Source organism: Thermobia domestica, chromosome 10 (genome assembly GCF_964235325.1).
Source record: "Thermobia domestica chromosome 10, izTheDome1.hap1.1, whole genome shotgun sequence".
NCBI classification, from domain to species: Eukaryota; Metazoa; Arthropoda; class Insecta; order Zygentoma; family Lepismatidae; genus Thermobia; species Thermobia domestica.
The window spans coordinates 33,922,213-33,938,945 of NC_137463.1; the positions used below are offsets into that span (position 1 = coordinate 33,922,213).

The window sequence follows — 16,733 nt, forward strand, 5'->3', positions numbered from 1 at the left end:
AATAATGATAAACATACACAACGCAAACATTGTAAAGGGATGAACATATTCGTACAGTGCAATCTGAGGATTCATAGGAGAGGCGTTTTTATGTATTACAGAACACCATCATTCACAACTCATTCTAATAATGCATGAAATACAAAAGGTATTATCCAGGAATGAGTTATTACAAACCTAACATTTCAAAGATTAAATTTTATGTAACATTCTCAGAAGGACATTACAAAGAAGAAATTCTCTTCTCTAAAATTTTACTTTGCCTTTATGTCGTTCTACAGTTTGGAAGATGATTTGTGTGTATTAAACAGCTAAGGAATTTACAAACTGGATTATGTTTTATTGAATTTACAGGACTCTTCCTTAGTTTAATTTCGACCTTCGTTTTACTTTCTACTGTTACTCTAAAATTTCTTCCCTGGATTCACCGCTCAACCTAATTCGTACTATCCATAGTAAATATTTTTGAGTGTTAATAATGAAATTAGAAATAACGCAGGAAAGAAAGTAGAAAACTACACGGAACAGGGATAAATTTCCTTTACTCCGAAAGCCTAATAACTTACCTCTCTGGATAGTGTAGCTCCTGAGTGTGACCAGAGAAATAATTTTGACAAATAAAAGATAGCAGAAAGTGCTTCAAAACAAATGCAATTGAAATTCTCCCTTTCTTCAAAAAGATAAATATCTGCCGTGTAAAATACAAATATAACAACCTGCACAAAATTCACAGCAACGTCAATCAGACAACATAATTCAAAAACTTTGTTTAGTAAACGAATATTCTCGCAACACAAATCAAATGCTAAATGTATAACTTCCAAGCAATCAAGAATTCTCAGACTTTTTTGTTCTGCAGATCCAGTTTGATACATCATAACAGTTTTGGATATGGATGAAAATGGTTTTCGGTTGTATGTCGAAGTATTTCCGAAATTACTAGGTTCTAATTGATTACTGCTTATGTCAGAGTGAACATCACAGTTGAGAACAGTTTTATTTGATTTTACGTTTAAGTTTTGTTTAATTCCAAAGCATATTTCATTGAAATCCTTTATTACTCGAGGTTGTAACTTTGATTTACGTTGTACTGAATTGAGAAGAACTTTTATTGCTTTCTTGCACAAGGATAATCGTTTTTGAATATGCATAGAAAATACTGAAAATTGAATAAGAACAGCTAATGATACGTAGTGAAATAGATAATAAAATATTATTAAAATCAAAGAGTCTAAGTTGAAAGATATGTCCAAAGACCAGAGATACAAGTCACCTATATTTCGTATTGTTAGGAAAGAAGTAAAGAAAACAAGTAAAAATCTGGAGGAATTCGTGACGTGAGGTACTTGCCAACCAAGTAATTTATCCAAAGTATGTAACTTGTTAAGAAGTTTAATTGTATTCTTTGTTCCTCGAATAGATATAAATACAGTGAGAAATGGAGGAATCAAAGCTAAACACGACTCTAGTATCTCAAGATTGCTAAACAACTCGATTTCATTCATTAAGCTATCAATTAAGAATTTTTTAGTTGCGAAACTAAACGTTATGATTCCTATGCATAATAATACACAAATTGAATATATGAGTTTTGGTAGAGATTTCCGAACAACAATAATTCCATCTTCGTTGATCACAGAAAGTGGTAACAGACCAAAGATGTTAGAGAAAAGTAACACAGATGTCACTGAAGACAAAATATTTAAATCCATATGGTATAGAGTTTGCCAAATCTTTTCAGAATATATAAGCAATTATATCTCTATATTGAAGTGGAATATGAACTCAACGTATTAAAAAAATATGCGCGCTAATCACTTATAAATTAGACAATCCTAATAATGTCATCCATGAGAAATTAGATTTAAAGAGAAGTTATTCAAATTTGATTATTTATGCATTAATAATTCATAAGATAAATGCAAGTTCTTTCGAATTTTTTGTATTGCGACTAATTTAAAATGTATTTTCAATTACTTCATCTTTAATTTCATTAAACTAATGTATATTTTATGAGGAATTATTAATTTGATCACATAAACAAAAAATGAAGAATGTCAAAAACAGATTAAGTATTTTGTCTGACAGAAAAGCGGAAGTAAATAGAATATTGTATCCATATAAATGGATTTATTGTTATCATTGATCATAATTAAAACGGATATTCATCTACTTTCTTTAACCCTTTTACGATTTTCGGTAACTTTTGTTACCATGGCGTAGTATCGACTTTGACCGCTTGTTTAGGTTGTATAACAGGTATTTAAGCCGGATTTTTTTTAATGGTCAAGTAAAGAATGGACCAAAGATAACCCCAGATGCGTTTTGAAACTGGATGGTCAACTTGGTGGCGCCAAGTGGGAGTGGAGGTGCGTGGCTTTTTTATTTTTTCTTAAATCAATTTTTTTAAAAAAATCACGCCTTTAGTTTTCAAGATATGAGGTTGAAACTTTATATAGGAATTGTGTGTACCTTTTGGTACTTCTATTTATTTGAGATCCCTACGTGAAACCGGGGCCGAGCCCAAGGGGCGCAAATGTTATGAGAGGGTGATTTTTTAGAAAATTTCACGGTTTTCCCAAGTTTTCCGGTTCAGATGTATGATACAGACATGTGAGTGGTACCGTTCGAAAGAACCCGTTATACTGAAGAAACTGATGTTTCAACCATGACTTGGGGCTAAATAGTAATGACGCAGTAAATTTTATAATATATATATATATATATATATATATATATATATATATATATATATATATATATATATATATATATATATATATATATATATGTATGTATGTATATAGGGCCTAAATTCAGACTTCCAACAATTTTTCCGGTCTTTGTTTTCAAGATACAAGATTGAAATTTTGCACACGTATTATACACATAAGAAAGCATTTTTTAAAGAAATAATCTGATCACTACGTGAAGGCAAGCCCGAGTCAGAGGGGCGCAAAAAATTCGAAAAAAAAAATTAATTCGAAAAATATCTCTTTTTTTTCGGTTACCGCTTCTCGTGTATATACGGACAAGCGAGTGGTACCGTTAAGAAAGTATGCTCTATTCTGAAAGAAACGAGGTATAAACTAATGGTGGGCACAAAAACCGGTTTTCTTCAAAACTAGTCCGGGTTTTCACCTGATCCAGTTTCGGTTTTCTTCAAAACCGGTTCCGGTTTTTTCCAAAATTGTTTCTATTTCTGAACAGAATAGTGTTTTGTTGTTCTCCGGAAAACGATTCCTTTTCCACAGAAATAGTTTTGTGTTTCCAAAATTTTTCACCGAAACCAGTTTCGGGGAAAACCAGAACCGGTTTCTGGAGAAAACCGAAATCGGTTTTGGAGAAACCCGAAACCGGTTTCGGTGAAAAACCGAACTGGTTTTAGAGAAAACTGAAATGTTTGTTTTTGGATTTCGGTTTTTCTAGAAACTGTTTTCCGTTTTTTATAAAAACCGGTTTTGTCCATCCCTAGTATTAAATATGATCCTACAATAAATAGTAGGGAAGCAGTAGCTGTTTGAGGGAAAGTCTAAAATTTACCTAAAAAAAGTGGAAGTCCTAAAATTGTTAAAGCAGCAGTACTTTTGAGTCGTTTGCTAGAGAAATTTTTAACACTAGAGTGAACTATTTTTATATTGATGACAAGTGAATTTCGTTTCACAGTGTGACACAACGCTAGACTTTCAAACTATGCAAATTAAATACTACTTGAATAGAGAGATGGTATCAAAGATAGAACCTGTTCCTTGGACGCTGAATCCGTTTGCCATATGGAGATTAATATTGAAACCGGAGAGATCAATTGATGTATATCACTTCTGGTTGCAGCAGAGGAGTAAAATTAGTTATGAATCGGGTTGCCAACCGTTCGGTTTTTGGCCTCCTTATCCGGTGTCCGTTACAACCTCAAAACAAGACGTTAAATGTCCGGTAATTTTTCCTCTTACTAGTCCTATTCAGATTACTTTTTTAATTCCGTGGAAAGTTGATTTAGTTGAATCTGAATTCAAAAATGAAGTGCGTTTGATAACCGGCTAATCACGCCATAGCACAATTCCATTCCGCAACGAATTTATTGTTCCGTCGTAGTGATGTTATCGTTTATAAGGTGGCAGTGATGCCAATTTGGCCTATTTTTGGCTAAACCTAGCATATTTGAAGAAGTATTTAGCCATATAAATGTACGAAATGCTTATAACCTTAAATATATACGTATTTTATAGAACTATTACCATTTTTGCCTGTTTTATTACCTATTAAATGATTTCTAAATTTTTTTTTCCTTTGAAAAGAAAGTTTAAACTTGAAAAAATAAGCCTATCTGTCATTATATACACACACAATCGTTTAATAAATGCTTCAACAGTAACTAAAGTTATTAAATTCGCACTTTAAATCGCTCAATTTTATGCGAAGTAACCACTTTTAGGTTGTATACATTTTTGACGAGCGATGGTAATGTCACAATGGGTGATATCAATAAAACGGGGAAGTTACTAATTACGCCCAATTTTGAAGTAGTTACTCGCATTGGTATCAATAAAAAGAGAACTGAGCACTAGTCGTCTCGGCTGACCTCGGAGAAGCCCCGCCCTTTTGAAGTAACCACACCTCTATTCTCGAGCCGAGTAACTACTCCGCGTTTGATATCAATAAAAATCAAAGACTCTTCTGTGATGCTAGTAACTTCTCCAAATTTGTGGAGCAAGCTAAATAGGTGACTCCGTGCGAAATATGGCAGAGTATATGATTGTTTTGCTATGTAGCAAAACTTATAAATTACATAGAAATGTTGCAAATGAACAAAAAAACAGGTTCATGAAAGAAAATGTAGAGTAGTTAGCACAACATTTTTTAGGAGAATCAATGGAAATTTGAGATGGTGCATTACGTAATGACGAAAAGATGCGGGTTTTCTTGCTTTACGTGAGTGATCCGGCATTCCAGGTCTGAATGTTAGGGGATTCTGTTATGGCTCAAAGTACTGTGTCTTTGACTACTACAAGTGTAATGGATGCGATTATTGCGAAATATGAAAATTGATTGTTTCCGGAAGTGTGTGTAATATTCAAACAGCAAAGGCAGAGTGGCAAGAACAATATACATTTCCGGGTGCTATCGAAGCACTTGACTATACACACGTGGCAATAAAGAAACCTAGTATTTTGAAGACGAATACGCTGATAGGAAGAGCTCCTTCGTGGCTAAGCGGTTAGCGTACATGCCTTTGACATGAGAGACCCGAGTTCGATTCCCGGCGGGAGCTCATATGGTTCGGATTCCAAGTTGATCAGTGGGTCCCGTCTCATATAGCCTCGCTACTGAATAGGACATTAAACTCAAAATCAACTCAACTTAACGCTGATAGGAAGGGTGTATACATGAGAATGTATATTTTTTATGCCAAGGTGAAAGGGGACACGTATGGTGTGGAAAACGCAATCAGATGGACGTGCTTTACGACGTGACTGGCTGGACTATTTAAAAAAGGAAACAAAGGGACCAAGTGTCTGATTTCGTTCTTAAAGCCAAACAATCTTGGACAACACGTGATATGCACTTATCGTGCTAATCTTGATATTGCTGGATTCCAATCAACATCCATCAGTTCCAAGAGGTTCGTGGTTTCAGTTTTTTTTTTTTTTTTTTTTTTTTTTTTTTTTTTTTAATGCTCGCTCAGATATTAAAGATTCTCTTTTGGATTTGTGTCTCATTTGTAGATGTATTTCAAATTTCGTTGCATTTCACTGTACTTGCCTTCAAAGCTTCGGCTTTCCTTCGTTTACTTTCTGGTAACTGTGACTTTGAAAGTACCACTGAAAACTCTTTTATAATATCCACAAATGCACTTTGATTGAAGCTGTCGTTACTACTTTTCCCTTCCATGGCGTTTAGGATACTGCGCCATAAGTTACCCACAACGAAATGACTGCGCGATGAATGGGAGAAATGAGTAACCACTTCTTTTATTGATGTGACTCAGTGCTACGTGCAGAGGAAGCGCGAGTAAACGTGCATAAATCTGGAGTAGACTAGACCTGAGTAGTGGCTTGTTTTATTGATTTGAAATTGAGGGAGGAGATTACTCCAGGTGTAGTTACTCCGATTCTCGAGCAGGACTTCTCAGGAGTAGTTACTTATTTTTATTGATATCACCCAATGTAGAGTGGTTAGCACAACATTTTTTAAAGGAGAATCAACCGAAATTCGGGGTGGTGGACTACGTAATGATGAAAAGATGCGGGTTTTCTTCAAGGGCGCCCGGGCCCCCAAAGCTCATGTGGGCCCCCCGATTGTATTTATGAATATACAATATTTGGCATAATTAGAGTGCAATTTGTCTTAAAATCCTGATATATATACCTTTTGCATCTGAATGCCCCCCCCCCCTCCACAAATTTACAGAGAAATCGGTGCCCTTGGTTTTCTTGCGTTACGTGAGTGATCCGGGATTCCAGGTCGGAATGTTAGGGGATTCTGGTGTGGCTCAAAGTACTGTCTATGACTACCTGAAAATGGATTGTTTCCGGAAGTGTGCGTAATATACAAACAGCAAAGGCAAAGTGGCAAGAACAATATACATTTCCGGGTGCTATCGGAGCACTTGACTATACACAAGTGGCATTAAAGAAACCTAGTATTTTGGAGAGTAATACGTTAATAGGAAGAGCTATTTCGTGGCTAAGCGGTTAGCGTACATGCCTTTGGCATAGGAGACCCGCGTTCGATTCCCGGCAGGAGCTCATATGGTTCGGACTCCACGTTAATCAGTGGGTTCTGTCTCATATAGGGACACTACTGAAAAGGACGTTAAACTAATAATCAACTCAACTCAACGTTGATAGAAAGGGTGTATACATGAGAATGTATTTTGTTTATGTCAAGGTGAAAGGGGACACGTGTGGTGTGGAAAACGCAATCAGATGGACGTGATTTATGACGTGAGTGGCTGGACTTTTTTTAAAAAAGAAAACAAAGGAGCCCAGTGTCTGATTTCGTTCTTAAAGCCAAACAATCTACAAAGACCTTGGACAACACGTGATATGCGCTTGTCGGGTTAATCTTGATATTGCTGGATTCGAATCAGTATCCATCAGCTCAAATAGGTTCATTCCCATGGTTTCAGTATTACTTTCTTCTTTCCCGTTTTTTTTTCTTCTTTTTTATTTTTGTTTTATTCTCGCTCGAATATTAAAGATTCTCTTTTGAATTTGTGTCTCAGTCGTAGATGTATTTGATATTTCGTTGCATTTCACTGTAATTACCTGCAAAGTTTCGGCTTTCCTTCGTTTACTTTCTGGTAGCTGTGACTTTGAAAGTACCACTGGAAACTCTTTTACAATATCCATAAATGCACTTTGATTGAAGCTATCGTTGCTACTTGCCCGTTTCATGGCTTTTAAGATACTATGCCATAGGTTAAAAACAACGAAATGACTGCGCGATGAATGGGAGAAATGAGTAATCACTTCTTTTATTGATACGACTCAGTGCTACGTGCAGAGGAAGCGCGAGTAAACGTTCATAAATCTGGAGCAGACTAGACCTGAGTAGTGGCTTGTTTTATTGATTTGAAATTGAAGGAGGAGATTACTCCGGGTGTAGTTACTCCGATTCTCGAGCAGGACTTCTCAGGAGTAGTTACTTATTTTTATTGATATCACCCAATCTTAAGGGTATACGTACTCCAAGATGGTGCCCGGTACATTTCATTTTCAAAATTTGGCAACCCTTAGTGGTGAAATATATATTAGCACTGAATCCATATCAGAAACTACTTTTCGCTATCTATTTCCGTTTTATCCATCATGCGATTTTATTCATTACTTCTAGTTTGAACAGATAGATAAAAGTCGAGATAAAACTCATTCTTGAGAGGTAAAACCTGTGTTAAAATGATTTTGGACGTCTCTTACCGTTTTAGCTTTATAAAAATAACCATTAAAACCAGAAGTACTAGTAAATTTAAACATCTCCCGGTTTCAATAAACTTGTGGCTGGTAGTGATATGTTCTCTTGAGACGCTGAATCGATTGCGAAAGAGTTGCTTTTCGCTACCTATTACCTTTTTTGTTCTATAGATACCAAAGTTGGAAGTGAAATGATTGATTTCTACCACTTCCAGTTTGAATATAGGGTTAATGAGGTTGAGGTAACTATTCTTGGAACGCTGGATCGATCGCAAAACACCACTTCTCCAGATATATATATATATATATATATATATATATATATATATATATATATATATATATATATATATATATATATATATATATATATATATATATATATATAATTGCTCTATGGAAATCCGTACAAAAAACCGGAAGTACTAACAAATATCAACTACTTCCATACTTAGTAGAATATTGTGGGTGTAATGACATGCGCTCTTGAGATGGTGAATCGATTGCAGGATAAAGATTTTCGTTATCTCTTACTACTTTTGTTCTATGGCGACAAACGTTGAAACCGGAAATGGTTGATTTCTACCACTTTCGATTTGAATAGAGGGTTACCGCAGTTGATGTAGCCTACTTTCGGTATGCTGAATCGATTTCAACCAACGCTTCTCTATATCTTTTATTGTTCTTGCTTTGTGGAAATCAGTATTGAAACCAAAAGTGTTAGTAAACTTCAACCACTTCTGGTTTTAGTAGAGGGTTCTGAGTAGTCATGGTATGTTGTCTCGAGATACTAAATCATTTGAAAAAAAAAAGAAAAAGCCGGTTTAACACTTTTTGCTGTATATTACTGTTTTAATTCTACAACGAAAAACATCGAAGCCGGAAAATGTCTAATTTCGACCACTTCCGGTTTGAATAGTCGTTTAAGAAAAGACCTAAAAAAATTAAAAATGACCCAAACCATTACATTTCTTCAACTTGTGAGGGGTACTTAGCATTTCTGTACTAGTTGACAATGTCTTCGTTGTACCATTTAAAAGATGACATGTCACAAAGATCTGGGCCCTGAATATAACAATAGAAGATTGTTATTTTATTTTTGAGCTCTTTATTTGTAACAATATAAGATACCGGGATGTACCTAGTGATAAAAAATTTCCGGAAAATTTTCCGATTCATAAAAACATACTCCACTTATTCCTACATCGTTGTTTAGCCGTAAAATGTACTTTTTATAAATATTGTCTTAAAAAAGTTTCATGAAGTGAAAATCTAACGATTCTTCATTTCTGCAAAAATGTTTCAAAACCTTCAATATATTCTTCCCTTAGAATTCACCTTTGATCTTACAAAATCATATTTCATCAGTTTAATACGCATAAGACGAAGTTTACTCATACCTTTAAACACAATACAATCAAAACATTTCTTCTTATTTTATGATACAAAAATAATCTTCATAAGAAACTTTTATGTACCTAGGTAGTTATTTCATTACATAGGCAGACCTATATCTAAAGAAATAGCGAAATTTTCTGTTTTTGAAATAATTGATAAGTTCACAAAGGTTTCTTTTCGCTTTCTTGTTACATTTTAAACAATGGGATGGGATATTTGTACTCTACGAACTCGATTTATGTTCCTTGCACTTTACACACACACACACACACACACACACACAGAGAGAGAGAGAGAGAGAGAGATGCAGAGACAGAAAATTTTCCGGCTCCCGAAAGCTAATTGGAAAACTATAATTTCTTGCTGTCTAACTTTCCTCAACAGGAATTCAATTTTAAATATGGTGGAAAATTTTCCACCTAACATCACTATACATAATATTCTAAATTGTTCGGCTTATGAAAAGTTTTCTACTTTTTCTACATCGTAATGAAAATCTTCCGATTCATGAAAATTCCCTTCACTTGTTTGTACTTGTTTCTACAAACGTTTTTCAATTTTCCATACACGACTGAAAATTTTTCGAGGCATGAATAATTGTTTCTCTTGTTCCTACATATAGTAGTGGAAATTTTCTGAGCCATGAAAACTTTCATATTCTTTAAACGGTCTGTCACTTTTTAACATTTCTATACATGAATTCAATAAAGGTTATAGTTAAGGGGGATGTCTACCCATCATCACAGGCTTCAGAATCTTCATAAGGTAACGTAAAATTTAATTCATAAATATCTTACAAAATACTGCACCTAGAAACTTGCAATTTTCTATACGAATGCCAAAGAGCAATACAAAGGAGGTGGTTATCTCAATTTTAAACTTAATAACTTAGATTAATTGTAATAATTACTTCCGTAATGAGATAATTACTAGTATAGGTAAAGAGTAAAAATACCAGTTGTAGACTTCATAAATTACTCCGGGTGACATTCTTCGAAGAACACATGATGGGGAGGAATGCATTGTGGCAATTTGATAAGCGAAACTCATGTCTACCACCTCCCTTTTCATAATCATTACGCCTTGAGCAGCCTTCCTTCCAACCCCTACCCCCACTTCCCTACTGAGTTCCTACAACTTTACGACGGCAACTATAGAACAAAGATAATAATCTTTGAAACTTCAGTATCGAACATATGTTTCCGATTGCTTTTCTACATCTTTTGTTGCTTCAAGCGGACGGATTCTCCGAACGGCTTTCACCTCTGCCACTGACAACTATAGTACTGTTTTGTTGTCTGGATGGATAGGTTTCCTTTCGTTTTATATTATTCATCACAGAAAACAACAGTATGATGTTTCTGTGGTTAGAACGAATTAATTGTATGCAGGGGTGGCAAAAAACAAGTTTTCCTTTTTTTTAAATAACTAGTTGGTTTATCAAAACTCCTTTATATATTTACCATACCCGTGTATGTATGTCTGTCCGTATGTGACAAAAAAAGAAAAAACTAAAGAACCATTTCCTGGATCATCACCAAATTTGGTCAAAATATAGAGTCAGGAATCAGGAATTGAGTTTATTAAAACCATGTACTCAAACCGGAAACTGGTTTAAATAAACAATTTCCAGTTTGATCATTGATCACCATAAATCGAAAACGGTATATGTAGTGAGATCCGGTTTTGTGCTTCGTAAGTGACAAAAAAAGAAAAAACTAAAGAACCATTTCCTGGATCATCACCAAATTTGGTCAAAATATAGAGTCAAGAATCAGGAATTGAGTTTATTAAAACCATGTACTCAAACCGGAAACTGGTTTAAATAAACAATTTCCAGTTTGATCATTGATCACCATATATCGAAAACGGTAATATGTACTGAGATCCGGTTTTGTGCTTCGTAAGAACACATTTAATCTCTATTATTAACTCTCTACTAAAACAGAAAATGATTCAAATTAACTATAACTTCTGGTTTCAATAAATATTGATCTACGTAGAGCACAAGCGGTAAAAAATAGATGAAAGTGGTTTCCTCCAATCGAATAGCTCTCAAGCGTCTCAAGTCTACCTTTCACCTCTTTTGATCTCCAATTGAAATCTGAAGTCGTAGAAATTAACCACTTCCGGTTTCAGTAGTGATCTCCATAGAACAGGAATGGTAAAAGCGAGAAACGGTTTTTTACTTTCTATTCAGCGTTCTAAAAATAACTAGACCTACTATCTTCAGTCTTAAGTCTCTATTCAAACCAAAAGATATGGAAATCAACCACTTCCGGTTTTAACGGTGAAAGCTATAGAATAAAAACCGTAATAGACAACAAACGCGGTTTTCTGCACAATCAATTAGGCGTCACAAAAATATATTTCGTCTCTAGTCTAGTCTCTCTACTAAAACCGGAAGTGGTAGGAATCTACTACAATTTCCAGTTTCAATATTAATTGTGAAAATATCGTACCACAGAAACCAAACTCCTTTGCGTGGTGTACACGTGGCACTGCTACTTGATTTGAACCATTTTCTTTACCTTATGGATAATCGTGGCCTCTATTTTTTAAACCATAAAATAAGTCAAACTGTATGTCATATGTAAAGTATTTGCCAGTAGAGCACAAATTATTTACAAGTCTGCCCATTCAGCACTATTCAAGATTGACTAAGCCAAACCGAGTAGCGCGTCTGAACAAAGGATTGAGAGTTATAGAAACTAATATATAAAATTACTTGCATGAAATTAAATCTACTTTAGATTTGTAATAAGGGATAAGAAATTGTAAACATCTGAGACATTTTTTGGTTCATACAACTACAGTTAAGAAATAGATAAGAGCCTAAGATAGATTGGGTTAGAGCTAAGTTAGGATAAAACTGGAAGTATGCTATGCTATGCTATTCTATGACAACCAATTAGGTTACATAATTTTCAATAAAATTCTGTAAGCTTACACACTTTTATGATGAAAGTCTTGATTCTGAGCGAAAAGAGCTAGTTGACCTTTGACCTCGAGTTGGACCGGTTTGCGGTTATTAATAAGATATTTATTTAAGAAAGCTCTCTGGGTCATGATGTTTAGAAAATCGAAACTTATTTCCAAAAGTAAACTACCCCGTGGATTCTTTGTAGAACAAATGAGTTACACTATACTGTCAGGTTACAAACAGAATGACCTTTGTCTTTTTTTATCGTCAGAAAAGAACTCACCCCAAAACTGAAATACTTCTTGTTTTTTGTTTCTAAAAACTTATAACACAGTATAGGGTTGTAGATACAATATTGATGTATGAAACGTAAACAAAATCCGTTGGAGATGTTTCCGAGAAAATCTTTTTTCTCCCTAATTTTCACCCTTCAGGAAACTACTCTTATTTTTAGAGGTACAAGAAAATGCGACCCCTTTCCTGGAGAATCCTGGAAAACTGACACACTTCCTATATCCACTAGAATCTAGGCTGAAAATAATCACTTATCCAACATTTCGCTCTCTAGTTATTTCTTTTTTGTACCATTACAACCAACTTTCAGCGGACTATATCTCTGAAATAACGCATTTGTGCATCAAGATTGGTCTGCAGGCTTTTTCACGTTTACGTGTGAGGATTCATTTCCCAAAGTTATTTCCTAACACCATGTGTATATATTACACTTACTTTCGAGTAACACGAACTAGAAATGTTCGAAGCCCTAGTTCTACTTATATTTATGACCATAGTCTGAAACATTATAAAATCGCCCACGTAGTGTAAATTATGGTGACATTACTGCGTCCGTCCTTTATTAGCTTGTTTAGCTTTGTGGATTTAGAGTTTAGCTTCCCTTTCTGCACCAGTATTGTAAGAGACTGGTGATTACGGAGCCTTCAGTGGGATCCGTATCCTTAGTAACGCATTGAAATTTCGAGACTCTTCCACCGGGTATCGAACCCGAGATCCGTGCTCCAATATGAGCGAGCTAGGCACTATACCAACGGGAAGAACTACTGATTTTTGAAATGTCACTTAATGTATGTTTAGTCACAGGCAATTTGGTTCATGGGTTTCAGTTCATTGTTTCTGTTGAATGGATCTTGAAGTAAAGTTGGTTTTTTCATTACTTACTGAAAATTTGAATAATATTTACCAGGAAGTGGAAGTAACTACCCGCTACGAATTTCAAATCTCAGTCACTAGAGGGAATTATGTATTTTATATTCATGTAGCATTCTCATACAACTTAGTGCTGCAAAGGAACGCTAAATTTCAGCCATGTTCTGTATCGAACTGTTGATCCTACTACCCACAATATATTTTTTACAGTTGAGGCAGTGCTATTATAAAGTTGGAACTAACTAATGCAGCAGCAGGAAATCGTAATAAGCAAAAAGTTCAAATTGTCGTGTTCTTTCTTTCTGGCGTTTACAAGAAAATCTACCTGCTCTGCAGAAACAAAGGAAACAAATAGGATGAGGGTGACACCCCGGGCGATATACCACACCCATTGGAGAAGGACTTGAGAGGAGGGGAAAATCCCTGCTTGTCAGCAGCACATCTGTTCGTGAAGACTAAATTGGAGCAGATACATTCAACCACCATAAAAATATAATCCACTACAATGTTACCAAAAAATGTTAATTACTCGCGATCAACGTCATTAAGCGTGAAATTGAAACAACTATTTAATTTCTATTGATTTTCTCTATTCATATGGAAGATTTTAAGTTGTTAAGTACCATATTTCGTTAGATATTCATGAAGTAAAATTTACATGTTATCTTATGGGGACTGAGAAACCAGTGGTAAAAGGTATAAGATCCCCTTAATGAGGAATTGTTGCTTCATCACTGATATTTGTTTAGAACGGAAAATTTTCCGGAAAAATTGGGTCAAGGTGCCGAATATCGGATGCTTTCCTAATATCGGATACAGATAAATATTCCGTGTGAGGTGCTGCAGCCTAGCTTCCGTTATCGTAACTGCACAATAGGTGGGCTATTACACACTTAAGTTATGATATCTCTCGCAACATGTTTATTTCTGTGGTGAAGTGTTTTGTGATTTTGACCTTATGAAATATTTCCAGTACTACAGTTAATTGCGTTATGTCCTCCATAAAAATAACCTAATCATTCATGCTACACTTATAATATAGGCTAAGAAGAGTAGTGATGTTTTGGTAGTTCGTTTCTGTTTACGTAATGTATATAGTTGAAAGTTGTCACACGACCTACGTTGCCAAATATCGCATAGTACAGAGGTTCCAAATATCGGATATTACATATTAGGGAACGGTATTGCTGATGTCATTCTTCGGTTATTACAGTTGACAGAAATCGCTCGGAGGAAGAAATGGGATTCTGAGGCTATGTTCCAGACTGTTGCTGCCGTCAAGGGAAAGAAAATGGGGTTCCTCAAGGCATCCAAAAATCTTCAATGTTTTGTTCACAGCCGTATAAACTTGACAAAGGTGGTGAACTATGGATACGATGTATGCGATGTTTTAAATGGGCACACGAGCTATATGGAGGCACTGATCCAAAAACGTAGAAATCCTTTGTTTGTGATTATTGCCAGTAATTTAACTTCTTGGTACATCCTAGTAGAGATGAATAGAACAACGTTTAGTTACAAATAAATCTACATCATTAGAAAGTAGCTTCTTTTGTTGAACAATGTTTAAGTACCAGAAAATCTGCATATTTAGAAAGTTGTCTGTTTCAGTGGCGAAGGGAAGGGGGGCCCAGAGGGGCCGGCCCCCCCAAAGCGGTCCGACAATGTACTTTGTTACTTTGATGTTTGTAATTTTTTATATATTTTTATGTTTGTATATTTTTTGTTTGTAATTTTTCTATATGTACCTATAACAGCACTTGCCCCCCCCCCAAACACACATCCTGGCTACACTACTGGTCTGTTTGATAGAACAATGTTTAATTCAAAGTAAATCTACATGTTGAAAACGTCTACAATTTTGTAGAACAATGTTTAGTTAAGATAAATTTACATATGCACATATTTAGAAAGTAGTTTATTTTATAGAACAACGTTTAGTTACATCTACATATTTTGCAACTTTACGTTTTGTATATATTTACACCATGTAATATAATTAAAATAATACACAGTCTTCTCCAGTTATGGTTTTCCTTATTATGGTTGGTAAAGTTTTTTTTTTTTTTTTTTTTTTTTTTTTTTTTTTTTTTTGAAACAGTATCCGATATTCGTCACCTTTCCTGTATAGTGGAAATATTTCCACCTCAATTCACTATATATACCGGCCCGTTACGAGCTCTGGAATAAAGCTTTTTAACTATTGGCAATTTGCAAACATCAATTATGTTTGCGTAATATAATTTACAATCTATCATAAGTTTACAATCGGATAATATGGTTGGATAATATAGTTTACGATCGGATTCATAAATTAAGAATTTCTGTAGGAAAGCGAGTACATAATCGCTAAGCTTCAGATTTTCTCTTCAGACAGTGGACAGTGCTCATTACCTATAACACCACATGACGTCATGGTTACGCAACCAATCAAAGCACTAAGCGCGCATTGGAACCACTTATTTGTAGATTAATAAATTTGATATCGTGATTGGTTTGTTGATCGATAAGCGAAACAGAGCGACGAGACTTCTTGAAAATTCATTTAATTAACTTGTTTGGTAATAATTGTTACACTAAATGTTAATTACTGGTTTCCTGTTTTTGCGAATTTCATGTGCATATTCCTGATATATCGGTAAGCTTGGGTATTTGCGTTACAGGTATTTTAAGTAAAGATTTAGTCGTACAGCTTAAGTTCAGGCATACCACTCAAAATACAGTAATTATTGAAAAATTATAATTATTTCGCTAATTACCTTCCTAGTTGAAAAATTATAATTCTTTCACTAATTACCTTCCTATTGTCGTCCAAAACATTTGGTTTGAGCAACATAGTACCCCACTTGGCATAACTAAAAAAATCGGATTCACTAGAATTGTTGCAAAATTACAAGGCTAATGTGTAGCTTGAAAGGGACGTTTTTTTTTTTTTTTTTTTAATAAAAGTCACTTATTTCTTGTAGGGGCATTACTCGAGCAGACGGTTCTGCCAAATTTTCACACATTTCTTAAATTTTCAGGTTAGAGCTTCGTAATTTCTGAGCAGAGCATGCACTGAATGAGGAGTTCCATTACTTGCACATCGCCTTCAGGAGAGCTCAGTAAATACAGTGTGGATATATGGCATAAAACCTACAGTGCATAAAATATAAACCAACTTCTGCTAGCTTGCCACTTAAAAGGACGAATACTATCTGAGTCAGGGTAGGAGCGCAACAGGGGAGCCCGAACGCTAGCAAGGCAGTGCGTCCGTAGGAAGTAAGCGCGTCAGCGACGGGAGTATGGGCATAAACGAGGGTAGTGAAAGAACACACACACACCCAATACTTTCA

The 16,733-nt window shown here is 35.0% G+C and overlaps 1 protein-coding gene across 1 annotated transcript in view; it reads left to right on the top strand.

The window, feature by feature from the left end:
* Positions 1-15,816: 15,816 nt before the first annotated feature.
* LOC145662423 (uncharacterized) overlaps positions 15,817-16,733 on the top strand; it is a 31,264-nt gene continuing 30,347 nt past the window's right edge. The window contains exon 1 of the mRNA XM_081727985.1: positions 15,817-16,036. The gene's annotated coding sequence lies outside the window, so the exon portion shown is untranslated. The remainder of the gene's footprint in view (positions 16,037-16,733) is intronic.